We start from the raw sequence: 16,253 nt of genomic DNA, 5'->3' as shown, positions 1-16,253 counted from the left end.
CAGTAATGTATTAGGTGGAAATATGGTCTATATCTGTTCGGAGAGGTTCTTTCCAATTTTAACTGAGGATCTAGTATCAGTTAAAGTCCTCTTACAAAGCCAGATGAGCTTTGCGGGGATAACAAATTCAGACATTGCATGGAATACCTTTGATCGGAGGGGACTGTCGAATACTGCTTTATAATCGACAAAAAGGCTCCTGCTGCTTTATTATTCTTCAGCCGGTTGATTGCTGTTTTTACCTCATCTTGGCCGGGTGGTATACATTCAATACCATCTTCTGGGATTGAATCTGTGGTGTCATCGTCGTCGCTACTATTGGATACCAGCAGATTCGAGAAATGTTCCTTCCATACCCTGAGCACGCTATCTGTATCTGTCACCAGATTACCTTGCTGGTCTCTACAGGAGGAAGTGCCTGTACCAAAGCCATCTGTTTGATGTTTCACTCTTTGGTAGCATTTTCGGACTTCATTCTCGCTCCTGTACATCTCGATTTTTTCACACTCCCGCTTTTCCATTCTCTCTTTTTCTCCCAATATCTCTCTCGTGCGCTACGCGTTGCTACTGATTGTAAAGTAGCTCTATATGCCGCATTTTTCTACTCGGTAGCAGCACGACACTCCTGGTCATACCATGAATTCCTTTGTGGAGGTCTCTGGTATACAAGTATGGATTTTGCGGCTGTTTGCATGGAGTGGGCAATATTTTGCCATTGTGTTGTTATGTTATCGGGACAAGCAGTGCTCTCATTAAGCAATTGGGCTAGTTGAGAGGAATATGCTGTGGCTATCTGTTGTGTTTGCAGCCTACCGATGTCCAACTTCCGCGTTGTGTCTGTTCACAAGGTAGTGGTCCGAATCAATGTTTGCGCTCGATGAATGTCTTCCATCTATCACACCATGATCAATTTGATTACTTGTTCTTTGATCTGGAGACAGCCAGGTGCCCTTATGAATATCGAGATGATTAAATCTGGTACTGCTAACTACCATGTTTCTTCTAAGCGCTCGTAAAATATATCTTTGGTCTGTTCGTCCTTGTCTTCAGTGGGAGCATGAGGGCAAATAAAGTTGATGTTGAAGAATTTAGCTTTTATTCGAATTGCAGCAAGTCTTTCATTCACTGGGGTGAAGCTGGATACCAGATGTTTTAGTCCCCGACTAACTACAAATCCGCAACCAAACTCATGCTCTGTGTCATGGCAACTATAATACAGTGCGTCACCTTTAGGTGTTGTTGTGACACCTTTCCCAATCCGTCGTATGTATTTCCTGTATGGCAGTAATATTGGCCTTGTACTTTTCAAGTAAGTCTGCCAATGCGAAGACTGCACCTTCTCTATAAAGTGTGCGAACATTCCAGGTGCAGATTCGCAGATCATGATCCTTAAAACGTTTGCGGGGTTCGTCAACTTAAGAGGATTTGTTTTTCTTTTCTTTCGTTTTTTCATAGCAGGCTGTTCTCTGTTTTCTAGGGGAGGGTTACTAACCCGACGCCCAAACCCAAGTTTTTAATGTTCTTATGGGTGAACGCGCGGCACATGTTAGCTCACTACCTTTAACTGGTGTTAAAGGCAGTTCCCCAGGTGACACCACGGGGAGATCAGTGTCCACTTAAGATGAAAGAGGGACCTAGATAAATCCTGGGAATTGCCATATTAAAACCGGTCAGGACCGTTCCTTGGTATCTTCCATCCCCTGAAATTACTAAAATTTAATATTTGGTAATCGTTGATGGTATAAAACTTTCCATCTGAAATTTGTCGGTATAGATCCACGTTTTCATATAGCCCCCATAGAAGCATACCTTCCGATTTTTCGGAACTTTGAAGGTTGTGCCCTCAATATCCCACTGAAACGGCTAAAATATGGTATTTTGTCTTTTAGTTAGGTGTATAAATCTTTCCTCCATAAATTTCTCGATTAATGTCAACGTTTTATACAGCGGCCGTTCTTACTTGTTATATTTTAACACGACTCTTTTATATAACAGTGCCCTGTTGCCTTAGCGGTTAAAATTGCTTAAAAAATTATTATAGCAACAAAGATTAACTACAGCTGTTGAACGATTTTGTCAATTGAGTTGCTTCAGCTTTATTTTTTATATCTTTGGCACTAACTGACATACTTATGGCATCTTAATACGGTATGTTTTTTACATATGTGTTGTCACATTATCATATCACATATCGTGGAAAGAGGCCAATGCAAAAATATCCATTAAATGTTTATTACGCCCTTTCATTATAAAAATATATGCTTAATATGTGGTTTTAACATTAAATATATCATTCTTTATACATCAGTTTTAAACTGTGACACATATTTTCATGTAACATAATGAATTTGACTGTCAAATTTTACGTCACAACAAATTGACAGAACTTATCAACGAACAAATACAATAGTAAAAAGAAAATCAGACAACAAGAAAAAAACGCAAAAAACGAAACTAGGAAAATAAACCACCGGGGAAAATAACTCAACAAAGAGTGAGTTCACAAACATCAACAATAAAAAAACAATGAAAATTCAATATCAAAATGTCATCAATATTTATTAAAGTGAAAAAAAGAAAATGCGGCAATGCAATTCAGTGGAAAAACAAATAAGTAAACAATAATAACAATAACAACAACCACAATTATATGAAAACCTAATAAAAAATCGACAATGAAAACCACGCCATTAGCCGCCACCGCCACTCATCGATATCATAATGAGGCAGTGAGGGTGATAATCATTGACGACAATCGACAACCGAAACACCACCATTTCCAATAAAAAAATAATCAACAACATCCTACCTCTTCAAAACAAACACCACTCGCTGACGCTGACACCCCACCGGCAGGCAGCCTCTCTTTTCTTCGTTGTTAATTTTTTATCATTAATTTAGTGTATATTTCCGATAGATAAAAACGGGCATTACTTACTTATCGGGTCAACATCATTTCACATGTGTGTCGTTTTGCTACACGTCTTCAAGTCTTGCCTCCTCCTCTCTCCACAAGCCCACTTGAGTTGTGTCTATTTTACCTTAGCCAAACAAACCACCACCACTCATCCACCCACCCACCTACTGACTATCCAACAATAATTTTCCCACTAATTCATAAAATAAAACAACAACAGCAACATCGAATTTTCGAAACAACTGCGCCTCGGCTACACCACCATCATCATCATCGTCATCTCTCAATGAATGTGTTACAAAAACATAAATTTTTTAAATACAACAAAATCCAAAATAAATTTTATAAAAATAGAAAAATCAATTCCATGATGATGCGATTGAACAAGAAGAATAAGAAGGAACAACCAGCAGCAGTAGCTTGTCAGTGTCATCAACAATAGCAACAACAACAATAATAACATTCATGTATAAAATTTAACATAAGAGGACAAAAAGAGAGAACCAGAGTGGAATTTTTCTCATTTTTATGTTGCCACAAGTGGAGTACTCAAAGTAATGGCAATAAGAGTCTCTCGGGAAATAGCAGTCACTTACTTAAGTGTTGCTAACCAAAGTGTCTACAAAAAGCATCCATAATGTTGGCGTACAATCCCAGGAGAAGCCCTACTAACACATTTTTAACAAGGACATGCCGAGCAGAAACTATTAGTTATTTTTGGCCACTTAAATAAGTAGTCACATGTGGCCAAAAATAACTACTTATTTCGAGCGACATGCTCTTGTTGAAGTAATGGGTTGTTAGGGGGGTTTGTATTGAGTATTTTCGCTGGGTTATTAAGCATTAACTGCTTTAATCACAAAGCCCGCACGGTTCCATGGTCTTCGGTCTTTTTGACTCTTTTGACTTCCCCTTTTGCATGAACCGCCAACGTCTTTCAGATTTTAGCTAGAGGAGCATTATCGCCTTTCGCAAGCTCCCATGCTTATAAAGACAGCACGAGAGTTTTTTGTTGTTGAAATTTACCTGAATAGATCTGTATTATTCGTACTTTTATCTCAAAACTCATGTTATTTGGTATTTTTAAATCAGTTCCGAGTCTGTGTTAAAACCATCAAAACGATTATTCACTGTTCCGCCAAATATGCTCCAGACAATTTGGAGTCCATCTAGCTCCTTCGGGAACCTTCACCATATCCCGGAATGACTGCTTCGGATGGAAGAACCAATTTAGATTTGCTCGTTTTGTTAAATCCGCACACAACACATTCAAACTAGTGTTTTGGAAGGTTATGATCGACTGGTCTAATGCTCATCATGAGTTGTGACATTCGATCCTAGGTATGGACCAAAGGGGTACAGCACTGGCTGAGCAGATTAATAGCTCTTCGTTTTGGACGATTAATGAGAACGTCATGTGTCACCTGGTCTGACAAATAACGTCACTTGGCCACGGCACTTTCATCAATCAGGGGAAAGCTAATTGGTCCAGTTTCAGAGAGTTCGCCAATCAACGCGTCAGAGAACTGCCCAACCCTTCTGATAGCAGAAGATAGGCTCTAGGATCATCAAAGCTGCATCGTCTAGCTATACACCTGCTGGTCGAAGTTTGACCAAATTTCCATTCAGAGGCGGCGGGACTAGGAAATAAGCGTGATGAGCTTCGTCACCCATAAGAACGTTAAAAACTTGGGTTTGGGCGTCGGGTTAGTAGCCTACTATAAAAAAACGAAAGAAAAGAAAAACAAACCCCTCTAAAGTTGACGAACCCCGCAAAGGTTTTAAGGACCATGATCTGCGAATATGCACCTGGAATGTTCGCACTCTTTATAGAGAAGGTGCAGTTTACGCATTGGCAGATGTAATTGAAAAGTACAAGACCGACATTACTGCCATACAGGAAATACGATGGATTGGGAAAGGCGTCACAACAACACCTAAAGGTGACGCCCTGTATTATAGATTTGTAGTTGGTTGGAGGTTAAAACATCTGGTCTCCAGCTTCACCCCAGTGAATGAAAGACTCACTGCAATTCGAATAAAAGCTAAATTCTTCAACATAAGCTTTATTTGCGCTCATCCTCCCACTATAGAAAAAGCCGAACAGACCAAAGATATATTTTACGAGCGCTTAGAAGAAACTTATGACCGTTGCCCTGCCTATGACATTAGAATTATTCTAGGCGATTTTAATGCCAACATTGGAAAGGAGAATATCTTTGGCCCAACAGTTGTGAAATTAAGTCTCCACAGTGAAACATCTGACAATGGCATGAGGCTGATAGACTCTGCAGCTGCAAAAAACATGGTAGTTAGCAGTACCAGATTTAAGCATCCCAAAGAGTGAAACATCAAACGGATGGCTTTGGTACAGGCACATCCTCCTGTAGAGACCAGCAAGGTAATTTGGTAACTGATACAGATAGTGTGCTCAGGATATGGAAATAACATTTCTCCAAACTGTTGGTATCCGATAGTGGCGAAAACGGCGAAGATACCACAGATCCAATCCCAGAAGATGATATTGAATGTATACCGCCCAGCCAAGATGAGGTAAAGACAGCAAAAAACGGCTGAAGAATAATAAGGCAGCAGGAGCCAATGACTTACCAGCCGAGCTGTTCAAAACCGGAGGCGACACGCTGATAAGGTGTATTCATCAGCTAGTTAGCACCATCTGGCAGGAAGAACGAGTACCCGACGATTGAAACCTGAGTATCCTGTACCCATCCACAAGAAAGGAGATAAGACTGTATGCTCTAACTATAGGGGCATAAGTCTTCTCTCTATGCCTACAAGATAGTGTCAGGGATATTGTGCGAAAGACTAAAGCCCATGGTCAACGAAATAATTGGACCATACCAATGCGGCTTTAGACCTAGCAAGTCCACCAGATATTTACCCTGCGCCAAATCCTGGAGAAGACCAATGAGATGCAGATCGACACTTACCACCTTTTTCTTGATTACAAAGCAGCCTTCAACAGCCCCCTACGTTCAAAGGTATTCCAAGCCATGTCTGAATTTGGTATCCCCGCAAAGCTCATCCGGCTTTGCAGAATGACATTAACTGATACTCGATCGTCAGTTAAAATAGGAAAGAGCATCCCCGAAGAGTTTTGTACCAAAGGGGTTTCAGACAAGGTGATGGCCTCTCGTGTGATCTTTTCAACATTCTGCTGGAAAAGGTTATACGAGATGCGAAGGTGAAAAGAAGTGGTACAATATATGCAAACAGCCATATGTTACTTGCTTAGGCCTATGACATTGACAAATAGGTCGAGCGGTAAAGGAAGTAACTGATACCTTTGAAAAAGTGGGTCTGGCGGTAAACGGCGAGAAGACAAAGTTAATGGTGTCGTCGCGCAATGCGACCATTGAGATCGGGCCAACTTTTGACTTTTGTTCCTATAATTTTGAGGTAGTAAGGGACTTTGTCCACCTCGGCACCGCCGTAAACACAACCTACAATATCAGTGGTGGAATTCGAAGAAGAATAGTGTTGGCCAACAGATGCCGCTACGGGCTGAGTAAGCAGTTTAGGAATAAAGCCACATATCGTCAAACAAAAACAACGCTTTACAAAACACTGATTCTACCCGTATGGTTCAGAAGCCTGGGTACTTGCGCAAGCAGACAAGGCAGTGCTTGGTGTGTTTGAGAGAAAAATTCTTCGAAAGATCGATGGACCAATCTGCGTTGACGGTGAATATCAACGTTGTATAAACCAGGGTTTCGGAGTCGGAGTCTACAAGTCGGAGTCGAGCAATTTTGCTGGAGTCTGAGTCGGAAAAAATAACTCGACTCCGACTCCGGGCAAAATTTTTCCGCGTTATAGAAATATAACATTAAATTTGGAACAAGAACATTTTTTAAATCATTATTTATTTTAAAAGAAAGGTATAAGAAAACATATATGCAAACGGTATATTATACTAAATTAAAGGACAATTCACAGGACACTTACTATCCTCTGAAGTGTAGTCTATTCATCCCTATTTTGTTGATCCAATTGATCCTTTACATGTTCCTATCACAATCGAATTAAGATTGGACCTTTACAAACTGGCTTACATCCAGTTTGAAACTTGGTCATGAATTGCTTATAATTTTTATAGCATGTAGTCCTTATGATTTGTATTACTCCTTCATTTCACATATTTTGAAAGCTTAAAGATTTTTTCACGCGGAAGAATTCCGTCCAGAATATACTCGTGCAAAAAAAGGAAAACCGAAAAAACTTTCTATCTTTGCTAATTTTCCATGTAAAATTCGGCAGAAACAATATTGATATATTCGAATGTATTCGAACGAATGCTTCTAATGAATATGTAAGGAAAATATTTTCGATTGTTTGAGTGGAGTATTCCCCCATTGGCTCAACTTCATTTATTACCCTCTATTACAGAGAGTAATGTTTTTCAAAACGAACTGACAGTGTTGCAAAATTTTACTGATCGCTACCAATATCATGATTTCATCCCGGCGAAGGGAATTATCAATTGGCTTCTCAGTTTTTGAAATGATGCCTTTTTTTAGCGAAAAACCGAACTCTTTAAGTGTCTAGTATTCCCATATGAATGAGAATCACACTCACTTTTCGGCTTTTCCAAAGAAAGGAAATAACTAACACATTAGCCTATATAGGCCAAATTATAGGAAAAAGTTAAAATTTTGGGCACATTTTATTCATTTTTAGTGGTATAGTAATTCACTTTCGGAGTCGACCCGGAGTCGGAGTCAGAGCCGGAGTCGTGAAAAAAACTCGTCTGGAGTCGGAGTCGAGCCAAAAATATCTCGACTCCGAAACCCTGGTATAAACCACCAGCTTTATCTGCTATACATCGACATCAGTATAGATAAACGTATCGAGATGCAACAATTGCTTTGACAAGGCCATATCATAAGAATGAGCGATGATGAAGCCGCTAAAAAGGCGTATAAATTCGGGCCGCATTGTGGTGCACGAATTGGCAGGCCAAAGATTAGATTGCGCAAACCAGTGGATGAAGAGAATACATGGCGTGGAATACAGCGAAATCGAAGCACTAAACAGAGAGAGTTGGAGATCTTTTCTTAGTTCGGCTTATGAAACAAATGTTCTGTAATGGGCCAGCTAAGTAAGTATGTAAGTTTCGTCGAGCCAATCCCGGTGACATCAGAGTTATGGAGCTAACAATGGATGATAATATGATGGTCGGTGAGTACCACCGCAACAAGTGCCTATATCATATAAAGAGTAGCTACATTGGATCCGAAATATGTGGATTGAGTGACTTACCCACTCTCGAACCCTGACAAGAAGGTATATAGGATCTCAGACTCTTTTAACGACGTAACTGATCCGAAGAGTTACGCAAGTTATTTTAATTGAAAATTTGTTGGATATCCTTGGAGTGGCAGTGCGAAGAGAAGAGTACTATGTCACATTAGATATCTTCTAGCCGAGGAGAAAGTAACACAACTTGCAATGAATGATGTTGCAAATGTCATTAGGAACGCAAAATCTTCTAAAGTGTTTGAGACTGACGGTAATGGTAATGCTGGATGAACCCGGGGGTTAAGTGTTTCACAAAAGTTCTCAATATGTTGCTAGTCACCCACATTCTCTGTAAAATGGGTAAGGTAATGCCAGGCGAGGATGCCACCGTGGTGTAATGGTATGCACACCCGCCTTGCACGCTGAAGGTCGTGGGTTCGATTCCCCGGCCAGTCAACATCAACATTTTTAACGGTGGCAAAATACCCCTCAGTAAAATTGACCACATTTCCTGAGTATATCAGCCATTTAAAACTTCTCTACAAAGTGGTGTCTTAAGACACGCCGTTGGGACTCGGCGATAAACAGTAGGTCCCATATCATTGAGCTAATTTGAATAGGGATGTTTGTTCGTACAAACCTATTTCGCTTTTTCACCCGTAGCAGAGACTTTTGAGGCTCTTTCCTAGCATCAGAAATAGCTATCCAGTTGTCGATCATCAGCATGGGTTCCATAAACAGCACAGCAGAACAGCGCAGCACGCCATCACCACACATATTAGTCGAGGACACAACCAGAACAAGCCGTGCGATAGAACACTGTTGGAGGCGCTCGACTTATCAAAAGCGTTTAATACTGTCGAGCAATCCTGGCTATTTCTGGACATCGAGCAGACTACCCTCCGGCCAAGTTTGAAACGTAGGATATAGATAGAAGTCGAAGCCAAGTAAAGTGTGGACGCCAGTCGAACGTGGAATTCAGAAACAAGAATTTGAAGCTCCGTGGATTGAAATAAGGTGTCCCCCAAGGTAGGTTAATAACTCCGGGACTGTGTATTACCCCCTATAGACGGCATTGAGGTATCTAGGTATGTGGGTAATTGTACGACATTTGCGTTGGGTGAGGTTAAAAACCCCTTGAATGAATCTTACCGCCTTGTTCCATGCGGGGATAAACACAGAGTCGCATGTAATGGCCGATGGTAACCAACCGAACACTAAATAACCTCGGGCTAACATTCGAAAATATGTTTACGTTGTCAGCGCATGCCACGGCTATTTTTGACAAACTGAGATGTATAAACATACCTAGCTGGTAGAAGTTGGGGTAAAGACAAAGAAACCTTGATGAGGACATACAACGCGATAGGTCGCTCTGTGGTAAGGTCCGCGCACATAAATGCAATGCGATGGAATCATATTCAAACCTGTTGCAGCACCGCTCTAAGAACAGAGCAAGAGAGACATCCTATTCACCGGATAGGACTCACCAACCGCGGCATGTCAGCAGGGATCTTCAAGAGAGAACCCCTAAATCAGTAAGCTAAGAAAGCAGGTTTGAATAGCATTCACACAGATGCAGTGGCAGATTTCATAAGCAACTATCGAGTGAATCCGGGCTACACAACCTATCTATGGCTGCAATAGTGATCCACCCCTATGAAAAAAGAAACTTTTGAAAATCTGCGAATGTTCGAACTTTTCATATAGAAGGTCGATATTAGTGTCATATAGGAAATACGACTGCCAGTAGGGGGGAATGGGCGCCAAAGAAAAATTTAGATTTTATCGGAATTGTAACAAGTCTTTCACCCACTGAGAGGAAACTGGAGACCAGACGTTTTAGCCTCCGACAAATTACAAATTCGTAACCAAACTCCGCGTGCTTTAAGTTTGGTTACGAATTTGTAATTTGTCGGAGGCTAACACGTCTGGTCTCCAGTTTTCTCTCAGTGGGTGAAAGACTTGTTACAATTCCGATAAAATCTAATTTTTTCTTTGGCGCCCATTCCCCCCTACTGAAGACTATAAGACACCAAAGATATAGTTAGAAATAATATCACGGTGTCCTGTCCACGTCCTGGCCATAAAAATTATTCTAGGCGATTTTAATGCTTAAATTGGAAAGGAGTACCAATAGTCGAAACATTTAGTCTCCACAATGAATGCGACATATAGGATTACACTACATTCAGAAACAGCTAAAAATAGGATGCCCAGGATATGGAGGGAGCATTTTCCCAAACTGTTGATATCCAGTACCAGAGGAAAGGACGAAAGTACCACAGATCCAATTTCAAGGTATTCGAAGCCATGTTCAATCCTGGTATTCCCGCAAAGCTCATTCGTCTTTGTAAGATCAGTTACAATGGGAAAACCTCTGTTCGAACAGTTTAAAGCCAAGTGAGATATCAAACAAGGAGAAAGCTTTTCGTGTGATATTTTCAACAGCCTGCTGGAAGAAACCACATGTTACTTGCTTATGCCCACGACATTGACATAACATGTCGATCAGTGAAGGAAGTAACTGATTTAAAGAAGTCGAAGAAGAATCTGCTAAAGCGGATGGTTATAAGACCAAGAATTGAGGCACAATGCGCCCACAGAACTTAGACCAACTGTGGTACCCATCATTTTGAACCGCCAAATTTCATCAGGTGTGATATAAGAAGAATAATACGAGTACTTGCCAACAGCTGCTACTTTGGACAAATTAAGCACACTGATACTACCCTTGCTAATTTATTGTCCCGAGCGTGGGTTCTTGCACTAGCTGATAAGGCTGTATTTAGTGTGTTTGAGAGAAAAATCCTTCTAAAGATCTACTGACCAATCTGTTAGTGATAGTGCGTTCTCGTGACTTCTCTAAAAACGCCGTGTTTCAGCATGTCGTGCCTGACCTTGCTTTTTTGTAAATTTTTGGTACGATTTCGTGCATGACCGTGACTATTTTTTTAGGTACGCGACCGTCTCTAGTCGTATGAACTACGAGCTGGCAAAACGGTATCGAGTTACAACGAATGCGTGGGATAAGCCAGGCCATGAGAATAATCGATCGATCATTAACCCAAAAAAAAAACGAATAAAAAAGTATCAACAATTAGCTGTGCTGATGGAGTTATACACTCAGCCAAACAAAAAAAAAACGAACCGAACCGAAACAAACTTAATAATTTTGCCTTATAAAAAATAAAAAAAATATATTGATTTTGTATCACGAGTTTGCTTTATAATATGCAGGTTCCGTAAGTTGGGGCTATACCAAATCATTGACATATACCAAACAGTAACCATAAAGTAACCATAAAGCACTCGAAATATTAAAATTAAAACTAAGTTTAAAATAACTTTTTGAAAAAGATTTAGAGTTATTTTGCACTATAGTCATTATAGTATGTACCGGCATGATATTGGAGCTTTTGGGCCATTATATAAGGAAGTATTGACTTACTCCAGAAAAAAATTGTACCGTTGTTAATGAGCCCGCTAGAACAAGCTACTGAAAAAGGAATCAATACGATGCGAGAGGAGCTTTTAAACTTCACTTTTCCGAATTTTGTGTGGAAGGTACCTGAAGGAGTGGACCGATATAGTCCATATTCCAACCTGATACATGACTGGATGAAATAATACGAAGTGCAAAATCTGCACCAATCAGAAACTTCCTGCGAGAATTATCTTGCGGATTTGCCAACTAGGTTGGTGCCTTTAGGTTTTCTTGGAGCTTTTAGTCCAATATCTCAGGAAGTGTGGACTTGCAACGGCAACCTACTGAAACAAATTTCAAAACAATCTGAGAAGAGCTCTTAAACTTCACTTTATTCGAATTTTGTGTGGGAGGTTCCCGAAGGAGTGGACCTATATAGTCCATATTCGAACCCGATCTATATCAGGAATAATACGATGTGCAAAGTTTGGACCAAACCGATTGCTTCCTTCGAGAGTTATCGTTCGCACCATTTTACAGAAAATGTTTGAACTTTTGTGGGGGAGGTACCCGAAGGACCGATATGGCCCATTTTCGAACATAAACTAAGTTTGGATAAAATATTCAGATACCCAAAATTTGGTTCGATTTGGTTCCATCCGTTCGAGAGTTATTGTGCGCACCTGCCAACCAGACAGACGGACGGACGGCCGAACGGACATGGCTAAATCGACTCCAAATTGTTTGAAACGTATTTCGTCGTGGGGTCTTAAACCGGGCACATTTCAAAGTGTATATACCCTCTCTAGCCTAAAGGCTGAGGAGATAAAAAAACAAACAAGTAAAAATGCCTGTGTGAATTGAAACATACATACATCTATGGGCAGATCAACTACCTGATACACAATCATCATCATTTTGCCCCATAATTATGTATTTAGGAGGTTTTCTGATTTTGTGGCCCGTATTGGACGTGTGAACTTGCCGACAAAAGTATATATTTGGATTAAGCGATGGAAGGAATGCAACAGCATGGTCCATTTTCAAAGTGGGTATAATTTTGGAAGTCATTTCTTTTCGATAGATAGTCCAGTCATATCTTAGAGGTTTTGGACCACTACGTCAGAAAGCATGGACTTGTCCATGAAAAACATAATAAGGAGTAGCATCGGAATCAATTGCCAAAGAATTCTCGAACAGAACGTAAACTGCACTTAAACATAAATGTTCGTAGTTAAACTACATTTGGACACAATATTAGGAGATTCAAAGTTTGCTCCTTTCAACAGATATAGCGCGTACCAATTTTGTGCCAGAGGTACCCGATAGAATGGACCGATATGGTTAATCTTCGAACTTATACTAACTTTGGTAAAATATTACGATGGGCAAATTTTGGACCGAATCGGCTTATAGTTATCGTGCGGTCCAGCCACTACACATGGTGCTATAGACGTTTTTAATACCTTTCGGGCAATTTTCTCAGGAAGTGCGGACTTGCCCCTGAAAATTCTTGTATCGTCGCAAGGGGGCAGCGAATACAAGTGGCTGCAACCAAAATCAAAGGTATACGAGGGCAGGTCTTTAAATTAACATTTCCTGCGCAAAGATGACACGCAAATCCGTGAAGCGTTCCACATTTTTATAGGGTGACGTAGGGGATGGATGATACCAAGGAACGGTCCTGACCGGTTTTAACATGGCAAAGCCCAGGATTTATCTTGGTCCATCTTTCATCTCAAGTGGACACTGACCCCCCCGTGATGTCACCTGGGGAACTGCCTTCAACACCGGTTAAAGGTAGTGAGCTAACATGTGCAGCGCGTTCCCCATAAGAACGTTAAAAACATCAGCTTTATTTGCGCTCATGCTCCCACTGTAGAAAAAGTCGAACAGACCAAAGATATATTTTACGAGCGCTTAGAAGAAACATTTGACCGTTGCCCTGCCCATGACATTAAAATTATTCTAGGCGATTTTAATGCCAAAATTGGAAATGAGAATATCTTTGGCCCAACAGTCGGGAAATTCAGTCTCCACAGTGAAACATCTGACAATGGTATGAGGCTGATAGACTTTGCAGCTGCAAAAAACATGGTAGTTAGCAGTACCAGATTTAATCATCTCGATATTCATAAGAGCACCTGGCTGTCTCCAGATCAGAAAACAAGAAATCAAATTGATCATGTTGTGATAGATGGAAGACATTTATCGAGCGTGTTAGATGTACGATCGTTCCGAGGCGCAAACATTGATTCGGACCACTACCTTGTTGCAGCAAAGGTACGCACCCGCTTAAACGTAGCAAACAAAAAAAACAAACGAACAGACACAACACGAAAGTTAGACATTGGTAAGCTGCAATCACAACAGATAGCCACAGCATATTCCACTCATCCCGATAACATTTCAGCGCAATGGCAAAGCATTGCCCACTCCATGCAAACAGCCGCAAAATCCATACTTGGATACCAGAGACCTCCACCAAGGAATCCATGGTATGATCAAGAGTGTCGTGCTGCCACCGAAGAGAAAAATGCGGCATATAGAGTTACTTTACAATCCGTAGCAACGCGTAGCGCACGAGAGAGATACAGGGAGAAAAGGGGAGAGGAGAGACGTCTTTTCCGCAGGAAAAAGAGAGAGATGGAAAAGCGGGAGTGTGAAAAAATCGAGAAGTACAGGAGCCAGAATGAAGTCCGAAAATTCTACCAAAGAGTCAAGCATCAAACTGATGGCTTTGGTACAGGCACATCCTCCTGTAGAGACCAGCAAGGTAATTTGGTAACTGATACAGATAGTGTGCTCAGGATATGGAAAGAACATTTTTCAAAACTGTTGGTATCCGATAGTAGCGAAGACGGCGAAGATACCACAGTCCCAATCCCTGAAGGTGGTATTGAATGTATACCGCCCAGCCAAGATGAGGTAAAGACAGCAATAAATCGTCTGAAGAATAATAAGGCAGCAGGAGCCGATGGCTTACCAGCCGAGTTGTTCAAAACCGGAGGCGACACGCTGATAAGGTGTATTCATCAGCTAGTTAGCACCATCTGGCAGGAAGAACGACTACCCGACGATTGGAACCTGAGTTCCTGTGCCCCGTCCACAAGAAGGGAGATAAGACTGTATGCTCTAACTACAGGGGCATACGTCTACTCCCTATTGCCTACAAGATCGTGTCAGGGATATTGTGCGAACGACTAAAGCCTATGGTCAACGAGATAATTGGACCATACCAATGCGGCTTTATACCTGGAAAGTCCACCATTGACCAGATATTTACCCTGCGGCAAATCCTGGAGAAGACCCAAGAGATGCAGATCGACACCTACCACCTTTTTGTCGATTATAAAGCAGCCATCGACAGCCCGCTGCGTTCATAGGTATTCCAAGCCATGTCTGAATTTGGTATCCCCGCAAAGCTCATCCGGCTTTGTAAAATGACTTTAACTGACACGAGGTCCTCAGTTAAAATAGGAAAGAACCTCTTCGAAGAGTTTGGTACCAAAAGAGGTTTCAGAGAAGGAGACAGCCTTTCGTGTGATCTCTTCAACATCCTGCTGGAAAAGGTTATACGAGAGGCAAACGTCAAAAGAAGTGATGATATAGACATCATGGGCCGATCAGTAAAAGAAGTAACTGATACCTTTATGAAGGTCGAAGGAGAATCTGCTAAAGTGGGTCTGGCGGTAAACGGTGAGAAGACCAAGTTGATGGTGTCGACTCGCAATGCGTCCATTGAGCTCGGACCGACTGTGGAAGTTGGTTCTTATAATATTGAGGTAGTAAAACACTTCGTCTACCTCGGCACCTCCGTAAACACAACAAACGACATCAGTTGTGAAATAAAGAGAAGAATTGTATTGGACAACAGATGCTATTTTGGTTTAAGTAAGCAGTTTAAAAACAAAGCTACATCTCGTCAAACAAAAATAACGCTCCACAAAACACTGATACTACCCGTGCTGATGTATGGCTCCGAAGCCTGGGTATTTGCGCAAGCAGACATGGCAGTGCTTGGTGCGTTTGAGAGAAAAATTCTTCGAAAGATCTGAGGACCAATCTGCGTTAACGGTGAATATCGACGTCGCATGAACCACGAGCTGTATTTGCTATACAACGGCATCAATATTGTTAAACGTATCGAGATGCAGCGATTGCGTTGGCTAGGCCATATCAAAAGAATGAGCGATGATGAACCCGCTAAAAAGGCGTATAAACACGGATCGCTTGGCAGTGCACGCAGAATTGGCAGGCCAAGGAATAGATGGCGCAAACAAGTGGATGATGAGATGAAAAGGCGCGGTATTCCAGAGTGCGAAGCAACAAATATAGAGAATTGGAGATCTGTTCTTAGTTCGGTCTATGGAACAAATGTTCTGTAATGGCCCAGCTAAGTAAGTAAGTAAAATTTTGTGTGGGAAGTACCCAAAGTAGTGGATCGATACAATCCATATTGGAATAATACAATTTCATTTTAGGTGCGCCTTAACTAACTTTAAATGAAAACCGCTTACACCTGGGAAGTTTTTGTGGATTCTAAAACAGCAATGTTCATAGAAGAGAAAAATCAAAAAAAAAAAAAAAATCGGACGGTCATGTTCACATTTTTAGGTTTATTTTAAGTTTTCGTGATTTTGCTTGGAA

General features: G+C 41.0%; 1 protein-coding gene across 6 annotated transcripts in view; it reads left to right on the top strand.

Annotated features, from left to right (window-relative positions):
• Window positions 1-2,408: 2,408 nt before the first annotated feature.
• The window catches only part of tow (target of wingless repressor), a 62,139-nt gene continuing 48,294 nt past the window's right edge, over window positions 2,409-16,253 (top strand). The window contains exon 1 of one of the 6 annotated variants that reach the window (XM_073980973.1): window positions 2,409-2,494. The gene's annotated coding sequence lies outside the window, so the exon portion shown is untranslated. Of the gene's footprint in view, window positions 2,615-16,253 lie in introns of all 6 variants that reach the window. The other 5 variants (XM_073980965.1, XM_073980968.1, XM_073980974.1 and 2 more) reach the window with 5 other exon arrangements.

This window comes from Musca autumnalis, unplaced genomic scaffold (genome assembly GCF_047663935.1).
Source record: "Musca autumnalis isolate F117 unplaced genomic scaffold, ASM4766393v1 scaffold_4, whole genome shotgun sequence".
NCBI classification, from domain to species: Eukaryota; Metazoa; Arthropoda; class Insecta; order Diptera; family Muscidae; genus Musca; species Musca autumnalis.
This window is presented reverse-complemented; position numbering and strand designations above follow the sequence as displayed.